At 35.9% G+C, this 11,910-nt stretch overlaps 1 long non-coding RNA gene across 1 annotated transcript; it reads right to left on the bottom strand.

The window, feature by feature from the left end:
• Positions 1 to 1,793: 1,793 nt before the first annotated feature.
• On the bottom strand, positions 1,794 to 6,560 carry LOC126025977 (uncharacterized). The gene is made up of 2 exons (XR_007501549.1): positions 6,349 to 6,560; positions 1,794 to 1,936 (listed from the first exon to the last, which is right to left on the bottom strand). It is a non-coding gene; the product is annotated as an uncharacterized LOC126025977 (long non-coding RNA).
• Between the last annotated feature and the right edge of the window lie 5,350 nt (positions 6,561 to 11,910).

The following is an 11,910-nucleotide window of genomic DNA, read 5'->3' as shown; positions in this document are numbered from 1 at the left end:
AAATTCTGTGTACCATATGTATGTGGAAATTTTTATATTATTTTTAATTATATATATTTAATACTGTGCTTATAGAGAATGAATTAATACCAAATAGTAGAGCTTAACACATATTAAAGTGAATAACTCATATGTTTTAACCTACTGGTGGTAATTATAGACTAAATAGTCTACAAAAAATAATTAGGATACCACAGATTATATGGAGGAAGAGAGGGAAGCAGGCAAAAGTATGAAATCATCTGACCCAATTATAAACAATATTTATGCCACTCCTTTATATGATGAATATATTTAAATAACATTTTTCTTGTATTTTCAGCAATTCTCTGGTCCTGAGTTATAAGTTTTTGATGACTGGTGTTAAGTGACAACAGATAACCAGATCCTGGTTAAAGTTAATGGTTTTGAGTTATGAAGCTCAGAAAAATTAAGAAAAAAAATTAGCTTTATTTCATTTTTTGTCTCCATTTTTCCAAACAATTCATAATAGTTTCTGAAATTATGAGTTTAGAAGAAATTTAATATACAATATTTCCTAGTAAAATAATTTTAATGTTCCAATTTGTTACTATTTATTATAAATAGCCACAAGGTTGAAACTGTTCAACCTTGAGGATACTTATATGCTCAGCCATGTCTTTTATCTCAAGACCATGGACTTTATGTGGTGCTTATCTTTATTGTTGGCGTGCTCACTGGATATTTTACTTGACACTTCTTGTTGTACTGTTGTGGTGTTTCACCCTCCTTTTCCCCTTCGTCTCTCAAACCTAGGATGAGAGCCTCCAGAAGGACTCCGCCCATTTTCGGCGTATTTGATTTCCCCCCCCCAGTTTAGTACCTTTCTCTTCTTCAAACAAAACCACATAACTTGAACTATCTAGTCCCGCCTCCCAATTAGAGCCGGAAATAAGGGAGGTACCAAGACTAAACATGTGTAGGACCTCTAACTAGTAAGTTAGGCACAGAGGGGACCACTTATTCTAGCAGCCCTGGGGGTGAGAGGAGAATATGGGAGGTAGGATGGGAGCGGAGGTGGAGGGAGGACAATTCGGTGATGGAAACTCTCCTGTTTTTATGTTAATATGTACCTAAAATATATCATCAATGATATGTAAGCCACTACGATTAAAATAAATATTATATTAAAAAAAGAAACTATTTATAATGTACATCTAAAAGCCTTTAATGTTCCTATCTAAACCTTGTACCAACATTACACTGGTCATGAAAATTTCAATTATATAAAGAAGAGAAGAAACTGATTTAGACAAGGCTAATAGTACATTCTGGAGGTTTATAAGTTGTTGCATATCCTGTCTAGCATCTTTTCAACTCCCAGTAAGAACCACAGCACAGGAGAATAGTCCTTGGCAATTTTCACCCTGTTCTTGCCTAGATTTAGGCAGGCACTAAGAATTTAGTATAAAGGTCTCTGTGATACAGCAATGTTATGATGCTCTGATACTATAATGGCTCAAATCCATAGGAATAGGCGAATTGACACTCCTGGGAACAAGTCTGCAACACTTCGAAATGTCTATTAAAAGACAAATGTTTCTCCCTTGAATGTCTGAGATAGAACTTTAGGGATCCTGAATTTTGGCACAAAATAACCAGTAGCAGTGGGGTGAACCACTTGATAACACTTCCCTATTTTGCTTGGGTTTTCTTTTACATCCTCCTCTTCACACTACTGTTCTTTGGCATCACAGTCCAAAGGGGTATCTATCTGTTAAACTTTGTCTAAGATTTCCAGAATAACCTAGATAAAACAGTAGTGAAACAGGTTCTTGGTAGGTTGTATAATGCAAAAATAATATTCTTTTATTCTCAATAAAATAATTCTTATTTGTCTGCCAGCAGTTTATGGTGATTTTTCACTTTCCATATTTTTCCTTTATGAATGTTCATCCATCCTAAAGTTTGATGCCTAGAGAAAAGAAAGAATTGATTGAGATTAATTTATAACTGAATAGGCAAATTTCTTTATGAAGACTGCTTTAAGCTTTTTGTTTTCCTTTCTATAGAAGATTTTCAGCATTTTAATGGGTTCATTTTGGTATAATATAGAGGAGCTCTCAGTTTTCTTCATTAGTTAAATCTTTGAGTTGCTTTAGAAACAATCATATCATTTTTCATTCTCCTTAGTAAAATGTAGGAGTTTATATTAATATGATACTTTTCATTAAGAAACATATATAAACCTTAAAAATGTAAAAAAATCACTAAACTTTTGCATTTATAAAATGTACTCTAAAGTATATGTTATTAGACATAAATTGAGGGTATCTACATGCAAACCCTGAAAACAATGTTATTAAACATTTGTCATCTAAGATATGGACCATGTAGAACAAAGTTGTTAGAAAAAAACACAAAAACCAAAAAACAAAGAAAAACCCTGCTGCTGCCCCCCAAAATAGAATTTAAATTCTAGTCGCTAAGAAAGGGAGACAATAAGCTAGAGAAAGTGAGACAAAACTAAGCAATTAAATTACATAGTCTTTTAAACAAGGGCTAGAGGAAAAAATAAACTAGGCTGGGTGGGGGCAAATGTCCTAGTTTGTTTTATTTAGTCTATACCTTGCATTTAAAAAAACACGTGAAGAAAGACTTGATTGCTTCCTTTTTGAGGAAGATGCATTTGGAAGAGGAATAAAAATCCTTAAAGCCCACTAATAGGAAGAGGCCAAAGTGGGTTGAAGGACATGGGCATTAAAAGATGAGATTAGAAAGATCAGGGAATAAGTATGCTGCTGTACAGAGCATGGGATTTGGGGTTCTCAAAGATATATTCCCATTTGAATACTACTTTTGATAAGGGCAGAACTACTGGCTGGTTTCTGATTAACATTTATAAGTACAGTGATGCGCAGGGCATCCAACAAAGTATTTTTCCACACTTTGGGTGACTGAAATTTTCTGGTGCTCTTTGTGATTCAAGCTTTATATTTATTTGTTATAATTTCTAAATTTCATTCATGGCAAATTACCGTACTTTCACTCTATAAGACGCACCTGACCATAAAATGCATATAGTTTTTATTTATATTATTTTCATGAATAAGTATTTTATTTGAAAAAAATGTGAAGACAATAGTGGGAGTTCCCAGGTTTGAACTCTCCTGCCCTTCCCAAGCACTAATGATAATGTATACCACAATGGATTCCTCAACCACAATAGATTCCTCAACCACTAACCAAAGGATGCCAACCAAGCTTTTTAAGTCAAGGTCTTCATCTTCATCTATTTTTTTAAATAGTTTTTATTGAGGCCAATGAAGATACACATAGTTTTTAGATGCTCTCCACCCCTGCACTCAGGCTTCAGCTCCATGCACCATTCACTTCATAAGATGCATCTTTTAGATGGAAAAAATATAATGCAAAAAAATATGGTAAGTTATTGAGATCAACTTGCTATTGCAGAATGTAAACATCTTGGATAAAATATACGTAAGTCAAATTTGGGAATCCTTTGTTAATTGTTTATTTAAGTTTTTTTCACTGTATTTACATTTGAGTGATTTTTACTGGTTTGTCAAGCTGAATGTTCTCTTTTACTTTTGATTTCATCTTACAGATAATCCAAAGAAATAATTTCAGATATTATGTATTTCAGTTGCAGGATCTCTGTGTCATCAATTTAAAAATTATGTCTCATTCTTGAACTTCTTGTCTCTTCATTACATCTTTTCTCAAGTAAGATTCTTTAATATATTTGTCATGGTTATTTTAAAGACTTTGTCTATGAATCCCAATATCTACATTGACTTATGTTTCTATCAATTTATGACAAAGGTGACATATCAGAGCAGTGGGAATAGGATAATATTTCCAGCAAAAGACTTGAGTCAATAGAATAGTTATATGATAAATATGTAATTCTTACTCATACCATGCTCTTAATCAATTCCATGTCATTAGTACATCTAAATATAGAAACTAAATAGTGTATTTTCAGATGTTCACATGAGAAGTTCCTTGTAAGCAATGATTTATTAAACAAGATAGCTAATACTATCCATAGAGAATTACTGATCAATTTGAATTCACTAAAATCTACACATTTATATTCAGGAAAATTTAACAATGAGATTAAAAACAAAAAATAGATTGGGAAGGTGTTTTTACATTCATATCTGAAAATAAAATTACAATTAACATGCATAAATAAAGTAAAAAATAAACAGAAAATGGAAATGCACTTTAACAAAGATGATATTCAATGACTAATAATCATAAGAAAAGATACTCTTTCCCATTAGTCTCTAGATACCTGTACATTGAAGCCATGCAAACACTAAATGTTGATGGCAAAATGAAGCAATAAAACCATTAACAAGGATGTAAGAAAAACTGATGCTGTCAGTTATGCCAAAAAATGTGTAATAGACACACATATATGTATGTAGACCTATATATTCAAACTATTATTATTTTTTATCCCAAGTATAAAGTGTTTACCTCCATTTAATAGCCCCATTGTGTAAATAAGATGAATATTTGTTATTAGTATAAGTGACCAGTCTACAAAGACCCCATCTTCATAAGTGTCCCAAAGAGGCAAATTTATATACAGAAAGAAATTTAATGGTTGCTAAAAGGCTGCTGAGGATGGAGGTTGGCTCAGAGGAGTGCAGCTAATGATTATGGAGTTATTAAAAGGTGGTGAAAATATTAAAATATTCTTAAATTGATTGTGGTGATGAGTTTATGTATAATCATGCTAAAAAATCACTGGCTTGTATATTTAAAATAAATGAAATCAATGACAAGCAAATTACATCTCAAAGCTAAAATAATATGAGTAAACTGACTCTGGCTGAAAGGTAGATAACATAAAATAAAATAAAATGAAAGAATACATTGCTATATATAATATATATTGCTAGATTTAAAGAATATATGAATCTCAAATGTAAAATGGAATGAGAAAACCGATATAGAATACTTACTAAAATCATTCACTTCTGTTAAATTTAAAGATAAAATTACTCTGTATTTGAGGAAAGATAGATTTTATAGAGGGAGAAACTAACCACTACTGTCCAGGAAATAGTGAATGCCAGGAATGACCTATGTCTTTTTGACAATGGTGAATGTTTGTATGTTTGTATTGATTGAATTTTACATTTACAGCTTCCACATTTTTCTGCATTTTGTACACCAAAAGTATTAAGAAACAATTTTTTTTAAAAAAAAATCAAACTGTTTAGGGCCAGAATGATAAAAAGTGTGTAGTTCTAATTCCCTTTGCAGATGACCAGGGCTTGATCTCTAGTATCCCAAATAGTCCCCCAAGGCCCGGTAGGAGTCATCCCTGAGCAAGCCAGGAGAAAGCCCTGAGAACCACAGTGCGTTGTTCTAAAAATTAAGCAAAATGAATGAAACTGTTCAATAAGTTTACCTACTAGTATATACTGGAAACAAATAGATTAAAAGAACACAGAAACATTTTGATAAATTATTTTCTGTAGATTGAGATTACAAAACTTTTTTTTTCTATATATGTTTCAGTGTTCTCTAAACCACATTGGACATGCAATGATCTCTAGAATAAATGCTATTTAAATAACTTTGAAAATATTGCTATATTACTTTTGTAATAATTTTCTCAAAACACTGTGTTTTATGCTTTTTAATAGGAAGCAATGCTCTTTCACAGTAAAGATAGGTATGTTTACTCCTTTGGGGGTGGAATCTGGCAGCTTTGCAGACTGCCAGGGAATTTCCACTGGGTTGTTGGAAAAGCATGCAAGAAGCAGAGACCAAAAGAGATTGAACTAAGTTTGGGCAGGTGAAGTCCAGTGAAGGTGGTAGGCCACTGTTTGCAAGACACTCCTGTCCTTATTCCAAAATTGTGAGTAAAGTGGAGAGGGGATTAGGAGCTTGGCTAAACCTTTAACCTCCTTGCAGGGTGAAATAAAAGAATAGAGTCGAAATCAGTATAATCTGCTTGTTATTATGAAGCCAGCTGCTAAAAAAAAAAGTTGTTATTTTTTTTACGTTTTTAAGTTTTTATAACAAAGACAAACATATAGAAGACAAAGACCTGCAAAAATTGACCTGCAACCCCTAAAATATTTTCTATATGATTCCTAATTCAAAGACCTGCCGGTTTGTTTGTTTGTTTGTTTTTTTCCAGACAATCCTCTAGCCTGAGAACTTGAAAGGAATTAAAAAAAATTTATTTGGGTCCTTGTTTGCTGGAAGAGACGTGCAGTGACATTAGCCCTTTTAACTAGTGGCACCCGAAGTTGCAAAGCCTATGCACAGAAGTGGGAATTCAGTAGAGAAAGTGAAAACAAAAAACAAACAAACAAACAAAAAACAACTCACCTTTTCAGAAAATCCAGCTGCCAGGGATGGGGTGCAAACCCCACTGCAAACACTACTGCTCTTCTAGCAGAGGGATTTGCAAAGGTTCCCCCCCACGAATCGCAGACAAGAAAGGCTCTGAGCTCCCTGGAAAAAAGCAAAAAAAATATCCCTTCCTCCAGCAGCCGACCAAACCCCGGGCATGCAACCTTGCAGAGGGGTTTTCCAGCTTCTTTCCGCCGCAGGCAGGCGAGCGCGTTTGCAAGATTGCACAGCGGGTCTGGAACTTTTGCAGAAGCGCCGGAGGCGAGACGCATGCCCGGTGGGTGCTGTCTGGAGCCGATCACTGCGCATGCTCCGAGGCTCAGCCCCATTGATGGGGCGAGCGACCCTCCTGGTCCAGCAAGCTGAGCCCGGGCGGAGGGAGGCCGTGGGCGGGGCCTTCTAGCTCGGGGGACCAGTTGACACTTCGCCCAGAGCATCCTCACGCTGCTCCAACCAAGAAAACTTGATTGCAAAGCCATTCCCTCCTCCTATCTCAGTCCGGATCCTGTAAGAATAGGCGACTCTCTCGTGTACATTGGGGTTTCTAGTTCAGGACTTAATGCCTTTGATGTCTTTGGGGGGGAGAGGGAGGAGAGCTGTATGATGCCCTCCCTGCACCGTCCTTGGTAGAGTTCCTGGCCCTTTCTTTAGAGCACTAGGGGACAAGACCTATGTGACCCCCCACAAGTGACATCCAACAGTTTCCGAGTGTGTGTGTGTGTGTGTGTGTGTGTGTGTGTGTGTGTGTGTGTGAGAGAGAGAGAGAGAGAGAGAGAGAGAGAGAGAGAGAGAGAGACAGACAGACAGACAGACAGAGACAAACACAGAAAAAACAGAGTCAGAGAGACAGAGACAGAGAGACAGACAGAGAGACACAGAGACAGAGACACAGAGAAAGAAAGACAGAGATAGAGACAGAGAGACACACAAGACAAAGAGATAGAGACGGAGAAACACAGAGAGACAGACAGACAGAGACACAGAGAGACAGACAGAGACACAGAGAAACAGAGATAGGGAGACAGGCACAGAGAGACACAGAGAGATAGAGATAGAGACAGAAACAGAAACACAGAATCAGAGAGACAGAGACAGAGCTAGACACAGAGACACAGAGAGACAGAGAGATAGACAAAGAGACAGAGATAGAGAGAGACACAGACAGAGAGACAAACAGACAGATGAAACAGAGACACAGAGACAGAGAGAAACTTGATAGAACAGGACAAAAATCACCCCTTTAGAGGATTGCCTCTTGCAGGATGGCAATAGTGTTCTTTGATTAAGTATCATTAAGCTTTTCCATCACAGTAATTGGAATCCACTAAATGCTTTTACATTACTGCCCCCTAATATACAGTCTGAAGTAGGATTTCTTCAATTGAGCATCCCAAATCCTTGCATAGCCAATTACTTGTGAAGTATAAACCCAGAATTTAATAGACCATATATTGCATTTAGTTTTCTTCTTTTATGTTTTCTTCAGTTTGGAACATTTCTCCAGTCCTTTGTGTTTATGTGTGAATGAGTGAAAACACTTCTTTTTTTCCTCTGTCATTGACTTTTGAAAATTCTAGCCATTGCTTTTACAGAATAGCTTTAAATTTGGACGCTGACATTGGCTCCTTATTATAAGATTGGAGTCAAGGGTCTGGAGCTATAGCACAATGGGTAAGGTGCTTACCTTGCATGCTGCCAACCTGGGTTTGATCCCCGGAATCCCATATGGTCCCCTGAGTCTGCCACGAGTAATTTCTAAGTGCTGCTGGGGCATGACACCCCCCCCCAAAAAAAAACAATTGAGTTGAAATCTGGCTTTTTGGAAGGCTCGAAACGTACCTAGAAGGTGAAAATCTACTTTGATTTGTTTTCAGAAAATTATTTGTTTATTCTAACATTTAATTTTATAAAAACCAAGCATGTGGGGCCGGAGAGATAGCATGGAGGTAGGGTGTTTGCTTTGCATGCAGAAGGATGGTGGTTCATCCCATATGGTCCCCCAAGCCTGCCAGAAGGGATTTCTGAGCATAGAGCCAGGAGTAACTCCTGAGCACTGCTGGGTGTGACCCAAAATCCAAAAGAAAAAACAAACAAAAAAAAAAAAACCTTTTTCTCACAGTGATTTGAAGATACTATTTTTATCACATACACAAATGTATATGTATATTTGTATATTCTTGTGTATATGTATATTATTTTTCCAATATATTTAGTCTTCTTAGTTACTAGCATAATTTTAATTTTAGAAGCTATATGATAAGCTATAATGATAACTACATGATAAGACTAGATTTGTCTCAATGCTGGCTTTTTCTTGTTTTTGAAAAATATTCTATTTTAGTTTTCCACATAAACAAGAGAATTTATCTCCATAAAATTATTGCTTTAAACTGGCACCGATTTATGGCTTCCTATTATTCTTTGAAGAACAAAGTTTATCTTTGGGAATTTTTCTGTGTATGTGTGCCAAGAATCAGTCGAGTGCCTCATAAAAATGAAGCATGTGATATACCACTGAACTACATCCCTGACTCTAATCTTTAATATTTTCCCTCCCTCCCTTCCTTCCTTCCTTCCTTCCTTCCTTCCTTCCTTCCTTCCTTCCTTCCTTCCTTCCTTCCTTCCTTCCTTCCTTCCTTCCTTCCTTCCTCCCTTCCTTCCTCCCTTCCTTCCTCCCTTCCTTCCTCCCTTCCTTCCTTCCTGCCTCCCTTGATTCCTTCCTTCCTGCCTCCCTTCCTGCCTCCCATTTTTCATCCTTTTTTCCTTCTCTCTCTTGCTTTCTTGCTTGCTTTTGCTTTTCCTATACTTGCTTATTAAATAAATGAAGTTATAATTTTCTATAAGCAATCTTATATCTGCTATCATGGACTTATTATTATATATCTAGGGCAAGAGCATAGCAGAGCAGGCAAGACATTTGCCTAGTGTGCAGCCTACCCAAATTTGATACCCGGCATCTCATATGGTCCCTCAAGCCTGCCAGGAGTGATTTCAGAGTGCAGAGCCAGGAGTGATCCCTGTGCACCACTGGTTGTGGCCCTATAAACCAAAAAAAAATCTAAACAAATTATATTATATTATTATTACCATAATGGTTTATTTTTCTTTCAATATATAGAGGTTTTAAAATAACCGAATCAATATAACTATTTTTAAAATGCCAAGTGCATTTTCATATAGGCAGATTATTACTTTAGAATACTTTCTGTTAAGCATTGCTTAAAGAAAGAATTTAAATCAAAGTGGGAGGAAAATTTAATATTTTTCCTTCTTTATTTGAACATCTTGATTACATAAATGATTGTGATTAGGTTTCAGTCATGTAAAGAACACCCCCCTTTCACCAGTGCAACATTCCCACCACCAATTTCCCAAATCTCCCTCCATCCCACCCCACCCCCACCTGTACTCCAGACAGGCTTTCCAGTTAAAATGTAATATTTCTAACTTTTTGAAAATAACATTTATATTGGAGTATAATTTATTAATATAAATATTTAATTTGATGCCTTTTATTTTTAGAATTTTATCAATATTTCTAGAATCTGATGTCATTCTCATTACTTTTCTATAACTTTATAATATCAGTTGGTATTTTCCTTTTAGTCAAACTATGTTTTTAGAAAGTGAGAGGACTTTTGATTCTTCTTTTTTGGGGGGAGAAGTCACACCCAGCAGCACTTAGGGGTTACTCCTGGCTCTGCATTCAGAAATCGCTCCTGGCAGGCATGGAGGACCATATGGGATGCCAGGATTTTAACCATCGTCTGTCCTGGGTCTGATGCATGCCAGGCAAATGCCCTACTGCTGTGCTATCTCTCTGGCCCCAAGGTTTTGATTGATAAGAATTTCTAATTTTATTACATTGCTGATTGAGATATTACTTTTTCTTTATGTAACTTATTGAATTATATTTGCCAACATATATTATTTATAAAGTCAATTATCAGGAATATTTTGTGTAATTTGGGGGATGTTTGGTCCATCCTCAAAAGTATATACTAAGGTTTGTGAATAATAATTTGAATATCACAGTTTCTGCCATATAAAACACATGTATAGTCATTTCTTTCATAAAGCATTTTTTTTTTTTGGCGATGCTCAGGGATTACTCCTGGTTGTCTGCTCAGAAATAGCTCCTGGCAGGCATGGGGGACCATATGGGACACCTTTGGTCCTGGATCGGCTGCTTGCAAGGCAAACACCGCTGTGCTATCTTTCCGGGCCCTTCATAAAGCATTTTTAAATTTTACTGTGAATTGTGTTCCTTAGAATCACTTGAGTTTTTATCTTGGTAATGCTTCTTTTGGCCTGAAATATATTTAACTGAATTAAAAACCTCAAAATATTTTTCTTTTTACTTATATGTTCTTGGTAGATCCTTCCTCATCCTCTTATTGGTAGCAAGTATGAATTATTTTAAGTGTGTCTTTTATCTTTTATATCAGTATGGAACTGGATGTTGCTTTATTGCTAAATCCACTGTCTCTTGACCTCATTAACATAAAAAGATTTATGTTGACCTTTCACTAGAAAACCCGGGTTTAAGGCTCCCATTGGTTAATAAATCCCATTGATCTCATAAATCTTATATCACATCATATTTATATATGTAACACGTGGCATATTTGATGGTGAGTGCTATTGGGAAATATAAAAGAAAGAGAAATTAGCAATGCTGAAGGAAATTACGTTATTTAAAATAGGTGGGGAGGAAAGATCTCACTTAAAAATGACTTTTGCCTAAATTCTTGAAATTGATGAAGGAATGACTCACTAGGACAACTGAAGAAAGATTTATCTAGTTAGGAGAGAACTGATAGGGCAAAAGGTTTGAGGCATGATTATCAGGTGTTTTGTTTTGTTTTGTTTTTGTTTTTGTTTTGTTTTGTTTGGTTTGGTTTGGTTTTTGGTTTTTGGGCCACACCCCACGGTGCTCAGGGGTTACTCCTGGCTATCTGCTCAGAAATAGCTCCAGGCAGGCACGGGGGGGGGGGGGGCGCGCGGGGGGACACCATATGGGACACTGGGATTCGAACCAACCACCTCAGGTCCTGGATCGGCTGCTTGCAAGGCAAATACTGCTGTGCTATCTCTCTGGGCCCTGGTGTTTTTTTTTTTTTTTTTTTTTTTTTTCTTTTAAATCTTAGGGAGGCTGGTCTGATTCAGTTTTGTAAACAAACACTATAGGAACAGGCCATAGGGAAGAAGTCATAAAGACTGAATAATTCGAGAGAAATGTTATGTTGAAATATTACTTACCATAGTAATATTATTTAAAATTAAATTTAAAAATGAGTGTGATTTGCATTAGAAATGAAGAAACTCAGTCCAAGTACAATAGGAAGTCAGGCTTATGGGCATTATAATTCAGGGTGTACTTAAATTTATGCACAAAATTAATTTTATCCCTTCTGATTTTGAGGGTTGAATGAGAATCATCTTGGACTATATCCTTTATTTCTGATATTTCAATTTTACTTTATATTTTAATCCCCAAAATTATCAAATATATATTCACAACTGAAGCTTTTCATG

Source organism: Suncus etruscus, chromosome 13, assembly GCF_024139225.1.
Source record: "Suncus etruscus isolate mSunEtr1 chromosome 13, mSunEtr1.pri.cur, whole genome shotgun sequence".
NCBI classification, from domain to species: Eukaryota; Metazoa; Chordata; class Mammalia; order Eulipotyphla; family Soricidae; genus Suncus; species Suncus etruscus.
The sequence above is the reverse complement of the archived record's forward strand: the minus strand, read 5'-3'. Positions and strand labels throughout refer to the sequence as shown.